Below are 12,477 nucleotides of genomic sequence, written 5' to 3'. Positions count from 1 at the left end.
TACATGGGTGAGTGACACAGTGGGGGCAGGACTTCCTCCCCCAGCACCCTGCTGTGAACAACCACAGCGGAACTTTTTAATACCATCTGAAGGAGGCTTGGGTGGCACAGTGTTCTGATCTGCATCTGCATCGGTAGGGAACTGGGCAGCTCTTTCCCCAGGATACAACAGCAGAGTGCTGATCCACAGTGGAGAGACTCAGGCTGCATGCTAGTGAACTAAATGCGTTATCCTCACATGGCTCCTCCTATTTTGGGGTTCAGCCCAACTTGGAGGAGGAGGAGCCTGCCCCAGCCAATCCCAGCAATAGCACTCCAGATCCTTCAGAGCCCGAGAAGCTGGAACAGGTTGTCTCCTTGGAGTAGGCTGGGACACTGGGGATCTGAGTGCCCACCTGCACTCCTCCTGCTCCTTCTTTAGAGCCCCCAAGTCTCCAGTAGTGGAGGCACCTCTGTACCTGGGCTGAACTCCAGTTCCAAAGGCAAAGTGTGTATCTGGCTGCTTTGGCCTTTCTCCACTATAGATCCGGGGGATGGGTGGGGGGGAAGGAAATACAAAGGTGCAGTCCTGTCATATAAGAAATATGTTATCCTATAATATTCATAGGAACATAGGAACATAGGAAACGGCCATATACTGAGTCAGACCATTGGTCTATCTAGCTCAGTATTGTCTTCACAGAACGGCAGCGGCTTCTCCAAGGTTGCAGGCAGGAATCTCTCTCAGCCCTATCTTGGAGATGCCAAGGAGGGAACTTGGAACCTTCTGCTCTTCCCAGAGTGGCTTTATCCCCAGAGGGGAATATCTTGCAGTGCTCACACTTCTAGTCTCCCATTCATATGCAACCAGGGCAGACCTTGCTTAGCTATGGGGACAAGTCATGCCTGCTACCACAAGACCAGCTCTCCTCCTAAATTCATAGACTTATTTTCCAGCTGGGAATCTTTTTAAATGCATGGATCCATTTAATGTACAACTTGCCTTAACCACTTCTGGGTTAAATGTAACTGCTCAAAGCTTGCATAATTTGGTGTCACCATCAAAATGCTGTGGGGCTGTTTGAATTGTTTTCAATTTGAGGACAACACCATTTTTGAACGAAGTATTTCTAATTAAATGTGGACCTGTCATGCTGTGGTAAGCTTCTTCACTGTATTGAGCAAGTAATTGCTCTGAGCAGATTTCTATGAAAGATGGGCTAGCCCAGGGCCAATTGCTACTGCTGCCTGTGATGCTAACTGGCTGGGAAATAGCAGTGATGGCAAGGCAGGTGAGGTTACGACTCGGGGTGGTAGGGGGCAGGATACCCGCAACTTGCAACAGGTGCTGCCTGAGGCCATTGCCTCAGTTTGCCTAATTGGCAAGCCAATAGCAAATAACAGGGCTACCAAGAGAGGATGTCCTAGGTGTCCTACATTTATATTTTCTCTAACGAGAATTGTCAAAGGGATGAGTTCTGCAGAATGAGAACGAACACTGGTGTTGGATACCATAATGTGTTAGTTGGGTATCTTAGTTATAAACTTGTTACAGGCATCTTGTAGCTGGATACTGGTACCATAAGCCAAGCTTATAGAAGCTAAAATGGTCTCAGTCTGGCCAGTGCCTGGATAGGAAACCTCCACCATTATGTGGGGTGTGTGACTGGGGCTCCAGGCAGGGCCCTTGGACATGGTGGCCCCTGGACATGGCCATTGAATGCCTCCCCCCATGCAATGGTGGCTCTGCCCCTGTAAGTATGTGTGTATTTATTATATTTTTACGCCACCCCAAATGTCCATGTCTGTTTCAGCTTGACCCTTGCTCAGGAAGATAATCTTAGCTCCTGTTGAATGGGCTGAGGCAATGGCTCAAGTTGGCTGAGAATGATTGTCACTGCTACGTTAAGTCCCAGAGGTCTTTCGCACAACCTCAAGGCCACTGCTAGGTGGCTGTGTTACCAGAATTGCCCTGAAATATGGCTCGCTGGCAACACAGCTGCGGGGAAGGCCCCAGCAGAAGACTAGTGGCCACCTTCCCCTCCACCACACCATGTGCCCACATGAGCAGAGCCACAGCAGGACTTCCCCCTCCCACATACCAAGGTGCTCCAGGGCATGAATGTGGTGACTGCTCTCATAGGAGCAGCCACCATGCATGGTGCAGTCACTCCTTACTTACTCTGGCTTGATCCTGGTGCTTCACAAGTGCAGCCTAGCCCAGGCTGGGCTTCCCTAGCCTGGGCTAGGCTGCAGGTGTGAACAGCCTCACAGTGTCTTTCTTCCCTTCCAGGGTGCTGTCCAGATTACAAGCTGTTCGGAGGTAGTTTATTTCAGCTTGGCAGGATCGTCTTCAAACTGTAAATAAAGCGTTGTGAGCAAAGCCACCAGCAGGAGGAGCAGTCTTTTTTAGCTTGCGCAAACCTCCCTGCAATGGGAAAATACAGCTTTTTTTAAAAAAAATGATGTTGTAGTACTATAACACAAAGATAAAAACTGAAAGAAGGCATCGGAAATGTGAACGGCACCTTGCTGACAGCACAAGGACTGTGATGTTGAAACACAGGCAATGCAGCAGCAAACTTAACAAACACATAGTGACAATGTTCGGCTTCCCTTGCTTTCACACTCTTCCTTTGTCCCTCCTTTCTATCTCCTTCCCTCCCCTCTATCAGCTTCTCATCTCTTCCCCTCCATCCTCCTCATTTCTGTCAAGAGACATGGCCCTAACAATGCCCCCCTTCTCTCCAAGAGTCGCATCTCCCTTCCTTCTGCCACCACCCCTGCCCAGCTGAGAGCTTGGTGCTGGGCAAATGCTGCCCAGATCAGGCCAGCATTTATGTGAAGTAAGCGCATGAGGCAGAGAGGCAGTGCAAGGGTGGTGGTGGTTCAGCTGAAGCACACAGTGAGGCTATTCCCACGAGCACTGGAAAGTGGGAAAAGGAAGCTAAGCCTGCTTTCCAGTGTTTGTGGGAACCACGGGCTCACAGGCAAGCCTGAGGCTCCCAAGGTAGCTAGCCTGCCTAATTCCCCCTCCCCTTAAGTGAGGTTAATGGAGCGAGTGCACTTTAGAACCCTAAATGGGAGGCTGCAGCCAGGAGGTCTCTCCAGGATGCCCCATGCAAGTGCATGGGGCATCCTGGAATTTCCTGGGGCTGCACAGCCCTCAATCCCCACAGCCCCCACCGACTCTGTGATGGAGCTGGCAGTTGTGTGGGTGGCCGATCTGGCCGCCCAGTAGGGATGTGCATGGACCAGTCCAGAGGCCATTATAGAGGCCTCCAAACTGGTTTGAAATTGGGCCGGTCTGGCAGTCCGGTGGCGGGTGTGTGTGTTTCCCTTTAAGGGTGGGGGGGTTGCACTTACCCCTCCCACCGCTTTTCCCCTGCCGGCACTCTGTTTCTGTGAAAAGTTTTGGGGGCGGCAGCATTCCTCCATTCTTGTCCAGAAATACCAGAAGTAATAAGTGCGCACTCAGCTTGCTTGTCTGGAAATACTGGAAGTAAGTGACATGCGCACGCAGCATGTGATGTGCACAGCGGGTATGTGCATGTGGTGGCGGGTCCATGCACGGTCCTTACTTCCGGTATTTCTGGACAAGAGCGAGGGCAGGGGCAGCAGGGAGGAATGCTGCTGCCCCCCAAACTTTTCACAGAAACAGAGCATCGGCGGGGAGAAAGCGGCAGGAGGGGTAAGTGCAAACCTCCCCACCCTTAAAGGGGGACCCCCACTGGCACCGGACCGCACCTCCGTGGTTCTGTGCACATCCCTACCACCCATGGCTACACTTTGATCGTCTACAGGGAGAGCGTGTTCTATCTCCCCGCAGACCCAACAGAAGCTCTTCTCACGGATCATGAAAAGAGCTTCAGTGTTTGATTTTCGAAACAAGGAGGGAGGGAAGGTGCTCTTTGCTTTAGCACCACTGGATTTTCAATTTTTTGAACACCAACATTACACAAAAATGACCTGTAATACTATACCCCCTTCAGCCACAGCTCATATGACACAAATGACACAACCATATGGGAGGAACCAATCACACGAGTCTTTTCTCCCCAGTCAGAATGCCACTGGGGGAAGGATACTTATTTGCATGAGAGAGGCCTATTCCATCAGCCCTGGTCATGTGATTGCATGATGGCAGTCTCTAACTAACCAGGACTATGGGCTTTCAGCCACAGGAACACAATTTCTTTCAATGGGGGCATTGCTGTCGGTGAAGAGGACTCCAGTTTGGCCCCAAAGACTCCCTTTTACAACATGTTCATATCTAGATCAGATAATCACTAGTTTGAAAGTTTACTGCTTCTGTTGAAATCAATAAGATTTTTATAATGTGCTTATCTTTGTCTGGATCATGCCCATACTTTAAAAAAAAAATTCTTATCTTACCTCAGGGCCACATATAAGCCTACATTCATTCCAGCTGTATGCTACCCTGGCATACATTGGATAAATATGGATCTGCAATATTTCTTCATTTATATGCTTGGCTTCTTGGCTGGTGTACATTAGGAGCACACAAAAGATTGATGAATGTTCAACAAAGCTTTAAGCAATCTTAATACTCTGAATATCACCTTTTAATTAACATTTGGTAAGTGATTATAATGAGTGTTTTTTCTTTAAGCTAAGCTAAGGAGTTGTGACAATGATTGATGTTAGGGAGATAAATTCTGTTGTCAAGGGTGGTCTCCTTGAATTTATTGCTTTGGGCTTGGAGTAAAATGGCACCATGCATGCAACTGAAGTTGACAGAGGGTCTCTCACATCACTAGAAGTGTATCTTACTACTGCCCTACCATCTTATGGAGAGCGGGTTACTGAGGGATAGAAAAGGCAGTCTGGGAATACAGTTTATGGTACTGTAGAATTGTACAGTTGATTGCACTTCGTTCCAACACAGTGCATATGTGAGTGCTAATGCGAAATAGCCCACCCCAGTTTTGCTACCCCATTTGCAATCGACTCAACCACTTTATCACCACATGGACAACAACACAATGAATAAGGAACTTTTTTGTACCTGCCCTCCAATACTACAGGTGGGAGTTTGTATTGTATTGGAGGGGTTCATGTGGGGGCAAATGGCAGGCATTAGTCTTCAGCTGTCAGGAAGAGCACCACCATCGCAAAGCGGAAGATGGCACAAAAAAGATGGGTCTCTCAGCTTTCCTTCTTCTGTTTGTATTTTTATGGGGGTTGGGGGGGTGGGGGGGTGGTTTTATTGTTTAATTGATTTTAAGGCTTTAAATGCAATTTTAATGGAGTTTTACTGTATTTTAACTTCTGTAAACCGCCTTGGGATGTTTTATAAAAACTGGTAGAAAAATTGAACAAACAAATAAAGCCCCAAATATACCGAGGAGGACTTTCACCCATCCTTTTGCCTCCCCAAATTTGACTCAAAATTTCTCAGCTGGGAATTTTTGACTCAGCTCTCACATGTGTAACATGGCATCCTCTAGATTGCGGAGGTAAAAAGATGTACTGCACTATGCAAAGGAATTAAAAACCCACTCTGTCCTGGTGGGGTTTTTTACTTTCTTTGCTTATATTTTTACTTTTTTTGCAAAAGCTTAAAAATTCCATTGAGAAGATCGTTGCCTCCACTGGATTTTGATCTCCAGTGCAAAATGATGCTACAGACAAAAGATCCACATTCTGATAAGGTATTTTGACTTGGCGATGGTCATGGCAATGTTGCAAATATCAGTGAAATGTCTGTCCCTAGTCAGAGCATCAGGAAGGTTCACCAGTCTTTCCAGTGTTTTTCCATTTTATAATGCACTGGGAGCAGCTTAACAAAGTTGGGCACACCATTTCCCCTGCTGCCTGACTATTTTGTTTGTTTGCTTACTTATTTAGCATGCTTAGAAGACCAAGTTCCAAAATCTGGGAAATCCTGGTGCTCTGCTGGTTCAGATATTTTTTCCCTTGATGCTACCTGTTAAATAGAAACTCTACCATGAGGACTAGCCTCTTTAGAGAGGTAGCGGTGGTCTCCGGGCACTGATTTCTGTAGGGGGCCAAGAATGAAAGTGCATATGAAGAGCAGAAAGTGGGAACCAACAGTTGTGCCATGGAGTGGCGGAGTGAGGCAGATAGGGGAGCAAGGCAAAGGCAGAAAACAAAAGCTATATTGTTGCTTAGACTGGCAAGGAGTCCTGCCTAGAACCTTTTAGAGTGGTCAGGGCAAGGAGGTTTCTTTGTCTGGTGTAGCTAGTCTCCCTGTTGTTCCTCACTTTCGCAGAGCTGGGTAGGGGTGCACAGGCATTCAAGACCTAAGCCCTCTTCGGGCATTTGAAATGGGAGCATGCCAGCTAGCTACACCCACTTCCATGCTCCCCTCCATACTCCATGATCATGACCCCCTGTGTCCCTTGGAATACGATTGGTCTGGAGAAGGCCACACTGAACCCAGAGATGCTTCAGTGCTGTTTAGGACCCTAGAATGCCCAGGCGTTCTAAACCACACAGAAGTGTCTCTGAGTTCAGTGTGGCCCTCCTCTAACAAATGTTTTACCCAGGGGTATGTGGTCATGCAGCAATCAGCATGGTGGACCTAGATTAGTAGTCAGTTCTATTCATCATCTATCCAGGTGCAATGCATCCAGGTTTCGAAGACCTTAAGAGTTCTCTACAGTGAGCTCGATTCTAGACAGTGATTGAATAAGGGGGAGAAAGTGGTTTCGAACCTTGCTCAGCCTTTTCCCCTCACACTGCTTCCTCCTCCCTTTCACTGCTCAGTCAACCCAGTGACATCCACCAAGAACTAGAGGAGCTATATATCCAGGCCAGATCTGATGAATGTGTGCCCATCTAGTGCCATGACTCAGTGATGAACAAGAAAAAAGGAGTGAAAATATGCTGGCCAGCCCTTCCCCCACATTCATTGCTGGCCCCTCTTTCTGCTGCTTTTCCGCCACAGGAGGGCACTCAAGGTTTGAGTCTAATCCAAAATGTTTTGACTGGTCATTTGAGGTTTTCTTTGCCAAGCAATTGCATACTGTCTTAAAAATCTCTTCTTTTTCATTTCTTAAAGGGTTTTCATCTTGTGGATGGAGATCTTGGAACATCAGCTTGGTAATCATAATATTGTCCCATCACTGATCATCATTCTTTTTCTTCCCTAATCAGTGAAATATCACTGTGCATGAATAGTAACACCAACACAACCCTAATATATCAAGTATTACATGTTTTATTAGAACATTGTTTTCATTGTTGGAATGATTTTTCTTTGTGAAAACCCATAAAAGGCTATTGAAAAGGACACAGAGAATATTAAGAAAAAAGCAAAATCTCAATATACAAAATGTATCTAAAAGGCTCTCATTCGGTGCATGTATTATGTATACATATTTCAATTGGATTATAGCATACTACGTATACTATTGAATTCAGTCAACATCTTGCACAGTACATACAATACAGAATTGAGAGGAACTTTGTATACTTTATCAATTTATGCTGTGTTGGGATTATATTCTTGCTGAAATAACAAGGCTTTTTATGTTAATCAGATCTGAATTATTTCCTTCCTTTGAATATTCAGTGATTTAATTATATTTCAAGCACTGAGCATATTAGAATTTAGGTTGCTTAATCTTATGCAGAAAAATATGACTAGCTGATAGATTTGAGATTTTAAAATTCCCAAAATAAGAATCTGAAGCAGGGTTGTGTTGGGCACTCTAGAGCTTCAGTCTGAATGGAACCCCAGAGTCTGTTTCAGGGGGAGAAAGCATTGCAACAACATAATTGGAAGTTAAGATGAAACTGCCAGATAGGCTAGGTCTGGTATGAATACAAAGAGCTGGTCATCTGCCTTTTCCTAGACAACAGAACAGAGCGATACTTTCTATTTTATTCTCTTTTAATGTTTAGAAGTCCAGTTTGTGATTTTGGTGTAGTTTATGAACCTAATCTGGGCCAGGTTTTGCAGGAGATCGAGAGAAGAAAATAGACTTGCGTGAGTCTAAATAAAACTGCATCTTAAGATAGTTCTTAGTATTTTCTTCAGACACCACAAAAAGCTTTATATCCCACAAGCTGCAATTCAAGCTACTAATCTGAGAGTTGTGTTTTTTTTTAAAATTGTTTGTTTCGGGGTCAGGGGACAGAGCTATTTCCCCCCCGAGCCATTTTTTTAAAAAAAGTTGAACCCTTTAGCTAAATTGTCCTCTTTTGCATTGTGATATTGACCAAAGGAAGCATTGGTGGTTCAGCGGTAGAATTCTTTCCTGGCTTGCAGGAGGCCCGGGTTCAATTCCTGACCAATGCAACTCATCTTTAGAGAGAAGAGATGGTTTTGTGGTAGCAAGCATGAATTGTGCCCTTTGCTAAGCAGAGTCTACCCTGGTTAGCATTTGAATGGGAGATTGTATGTGTGAGCATTGTAAAATAATCCCCAGGGGATCGGGCCACTCGAGGAAGAGCACCTGCGTGCTTGCATGCAGAAGGTTCCAAGATCCCTCCCTGGCATCTCCAAATGGGGATGACAGTGATTGCTGCCTGCAACCTTGGAGAGGCTGCTGCTAGTCTGTGTAGACAATACTGAGCTAGATGGACAGATGGTCTTATGCAGTATAAGGAAGCTTTCTATGTTCCTATGACCTCCAGACCAGGTACCAGGTACCAGAATGTTTGATTTCAAGAGTTGGCAACTCTAGACTTAAAGAACTCTGAAATGGAAACCCAGTCTGGATTCAGATATTGATGCTCAAAGCTCCAACAAGTTGTTCTGAATTTTGTCCATTAAAACAATTTTATTGAACCACGGCATTCAAGAAGAAAATTGTTCTTAAAACTGGTTTGGTGCCATTTTCACACGTGTTTGGGCTTCACTGTGATTGCAGAACTTAGTGCTATCATATTTAGTGCTGTAATTTCCACTGCAGAGTAAAATCTCACAAAAAGGAGATCTGCAGGCTATAGTTTGCTCCAGTAGTTACCTGACACACACACACACACACACACACACACACAAATAGATGTTTCCCATAGTTCCATGCACTCCTTCACGACACTTCAATTTCAGGACTTCCAAGTTTAAAGCAGACAAAAGATTTATTACAGTCAAATAAAACTGCTCAAAGGCTACATTGAAAAAAATGGATTTTTAAAAATCTTTTACCATGTTGTGATTTGTTGCTCTGAGTTCTCTTAGATGCACAATCATATCTTCAGATTACACAGATCCTGGAACTGTGTGATTGCCTGTTTCTGCATTAAATATCTCCAAATAACTTCTGTTTCCTGAGACCCCTTTAAGGAATGATAAATTGATTACTGAACAGCATCCCATGAGAGGAAAAAGCAAAGAAGCTCCACTCTTTTTCTACTATGTTTCTGTTACTAGTGAAGTGAAATTAGGGATGCGCGGAACTGGTTCGAATCAAACTGGGTTTGATTTGAACTGGGCCGGTTCAACAGGTTCGAGCTCGAACTGGACCAGCGCCCTCCCCCCCGCCCAAACCGGCTTAGCCTGGTTTGACGAATCTGAATTGTTTGTAAAGAGGAATCCAGTAAGGATTCCCCTTTACAAACAAAGCGGGTGGGTGGGAGGCCACCTTACCAGTTGCAGTGGTGGCATGGCTCCTCAGCGGTCGTAGCGGGCCGGTGACAGCTCCCCTTCAGCACGGGTTGGTGGGGGCCCAGTCCAGGCCTCTGCACCAGTGCAAAGGCCATTAGAGTGACCTCTGCATATGCACAGAGGCCATTTGCATCACCATGCCAATTTGCATGGTGACACAAATGGCCTGTGCACATGCATGGAGGTCACTATAATGGTCTCTGCATTTGTGCGGAGGCCTGAACCAGGGCCCTGCCATCCCACGATGATGGGGGGCACCATGGGGCCTAGGGGAGCTGCCACCAGCCTCTCACCACTGCCAAGGAGCTGCACTGCCACTGTGGCGCGTAAGGTGACCTCCCGCCCACTCCCTCCTTACCAGATTCCCATTTGAAGACATGCAGGACCGGGCCGAATTGGGCCATACCACTTTGACCTGGTTCTAGTGCAGCAGAACTGAACTGCTCGCTGCTTCTAAGAAACTGGTTTGTGATCCAGGCTGTTTGGTTCAAGTTTGGTTCAAACTAAAAGCAAACTGCTCAAAGAGGTTCCGTGCACACCCCTATGTGAAATCATAATTGTTATGCATTTTAAAATACATTTATATACCATCTATGCTGAAAGCTGTTTACATAAATTAAACATTTAATGTTTAAAATTGCTTTTAAGAAATCAATACTTATTTACAATTCACTTTTAACAAAACTCTGCATAGACATTCCACAGCCTGCCAATAAAAATGGCAATCCATGGCCATCCTGTTAATCTGAACTTCCAAAGGCATGATTCAGCCTTCTGGTCATATCTGCAGAGGACACTGCATGCCAAAATAGGCCCCAGTGTCCTCAGACCTTCTGTCTATCGTCTTTGAGAAATTCTGGAGTACAAGTGAGAACCACAAGCCTGGAGATGGGCTAATGTTGTCCCAGTTTTCATGAAGGGGAATGAGGAAGATCTGGGAAACCAGAGATTGGCCAGTCTGAGTTAGATAGCAGGGAAGATACTAGAATTGATTATAAAGCAGTCAGTCTGTGAGCATCTTGATAGCAATGCCATGAGTAGCAGAAGCCAGCATGAATTTGTGAAGAATATGTGATGAATTTGTGAGAATATCTTTTTCTCATTTGTGTGCACTTGGGGAAAGGATGTAGACCTATTGGAATCATCATCAATCATCGTCATCATCATCATCACAAATGTTCATATTTTTTCCTAGCTGCCCCATAACAAAATGTTCTGGAATGGGTCCAGAGGAGGGAAACGAAAATGGCCAAGTGTCTGAAAAACAAACCCTATGACTGAGGAAAGATTGAAGTAACTAGGTGTCTTTATTTATTTATTTGATTTTTTTATATATTGCCCTTCCAAAATGGCTCTGGGTGGTTTACAATTAAAAACAATTAGTCTGGAGAAGAGAAAACTGAGGAGGGGAAATGATAGCATTCTTCAAATAACTGATGGTCTGTCACACAAAAGATACAAAGTTTGGGTCTCTGCTGCCCCAGAGGGGTATTGCATTAGATACAATAAGGATTGAGTTGTAAGAGGATAGATATCAGTAGAGTACAAGGAGAAACTTCTTAATGGCAAGAGCAGATTAACAATGTAATATAAAGTTGTGCTGTTGAGTCAATGTTGATACCTGGCGACCACGGAGCCCTGTGGTTGTCTTTGGTAGAATACAAGAGGGCTTTAAAATTGCCCTCTCCCACGCAGTATGAGATGATGCCTTTCAGCATCGCACTATATCGCTGCTGCCCAATATAGGTATTTCCCATAGTTTGGGAAACATACCAGTGGAGATTTGAACCAGAAAACTCTTGCTCCCTAGGCAAGTTACTTCCCCGCTGTGCCATTAGGTGGCCCTTGTAACACTGTAATATAGGATTCCTATATTGTTAATCTGCTCTTGCCATTAGGAAGTTTCTCCTAGTACTTTAGTGGAATCTATCCAACCTAGGAAGCTGCCTTATACCGAGTCAGGCCCTTGATTTCTCGAGCTCAGTTTTGAATACACTGACTGGCAGTGGCTCCAAGGCTTCAGGCATCTCCAGCCTGACCTGGAAATGTCAGGGATTGAACCCAGGACCTTCTGCATGCAAAGGAGATGCTCTACCACAGAGCCCACCCCTACCCTAAACCAATTACCTAAGGGAGTGGTGGGTTCTCCCTTGCTGGAGGTCTTCAAGCAGAGGCGGGAGAGCCATTTCTTGGGGATCCCCTACAGCTTTATGATTTTATGAATGTACTAGCTGACCCCACACAGAGCATCTGTGCAGCTCTTTGGGCCAGCTGTTTCTTCCTCCCTCTCCCTCCTGCCCCGGTCTCTCCTCTCTTCCCCTTCCCTCCAGCCCCACACACTCTAGCCCTCCCTCTCCCATTCTCCCATTCCTCCCCCCCCCACAGAGCCTCACTAGGTGGTGGGTGGCCAAAAAGGGCCTCGCCGCCCACCCACCGCCCACCTGCTGCCACTGTTTTTTTCTTCCTCCTGCCCTCCTGCCACTGCTGTCGCTTTTCTCCCCCCAACTGCCTGCCCGCCACCACCGCTTTTCTCTTTCCCCCTCCACCTGCCCACTGCTGCCTTTCTCTCCCCCCTCTGCCTGCCACCCACTGCTTTTCTCTCCATCCGCCCACCACTTCTTTTCTCTCCACCCATCACCGCTTTTCTCTCCCCCCTCCTCCGCCCACCTGCCATTTTCTTCCCCCTCTCCTCCTCCCTCCTCAATTGGCCGGGCCTCTCACCGGAACTCTCGCAGCGTGTCACGAGAGTTCCACTGCCAAATCCTGGACACACATGCCGGCTAAAAGAATTAGTTATATAGATACCCCTAGTAGCTAATTAGAGTGATATAGTAAGGTCCCTATGTCCTGTAATGACAGCATCCAGCATGGCCCAAGTATGTCATTCTGCTGTCTCTC

At 46.0% G+C, this 12,477-nt stretch overlaps 1 protein-coding gene across 1 annotated transcript in view; it reads left to right on the top strand.

The window, feature by feature from the left end:
- The window catches only part of LOC128345950 (E3 ubiquitin-protein ligase Topors-like), a 65,568-nt gene extending 58,303 nt beyond the window's left edge, over window positions 1-7,265 (top strand). Inside the window, exon 4 of the transcript XR_008316713.1 lies at window positions 7,027-7,265. The gene's annotated coding sequence lies outside the window, so the exon portion shown is untranslated. The remainder of the gene's footprint in view (window positions 1-7,026) is intronic.
- Window positions 7,266-12,477: the final 5,212 nt, after the last annotated feature.

The sequence above is a fragment of the Hemicordylus capensis genome, chromosome 2, assembly GCF_027244095.1.
Source record: "Hemicordylus capensis ecotype Gifberg chromosome 2, rHemCap1.1.pri, whole genome shotgun sequence".
NCBI classification, from domain to species: domain Eukaryota; kingdom Metazoa; phylum Chordata; class Lepidosauria; order Squamata; family Cordylidae; genus Hemicordylus; species Hemicordylus capensis.
The sequence above is the reverse complement of the archived record's forward strand: the minus strand, read 5'-3'. Positions and strand labels throughout refer to the sequence as shown.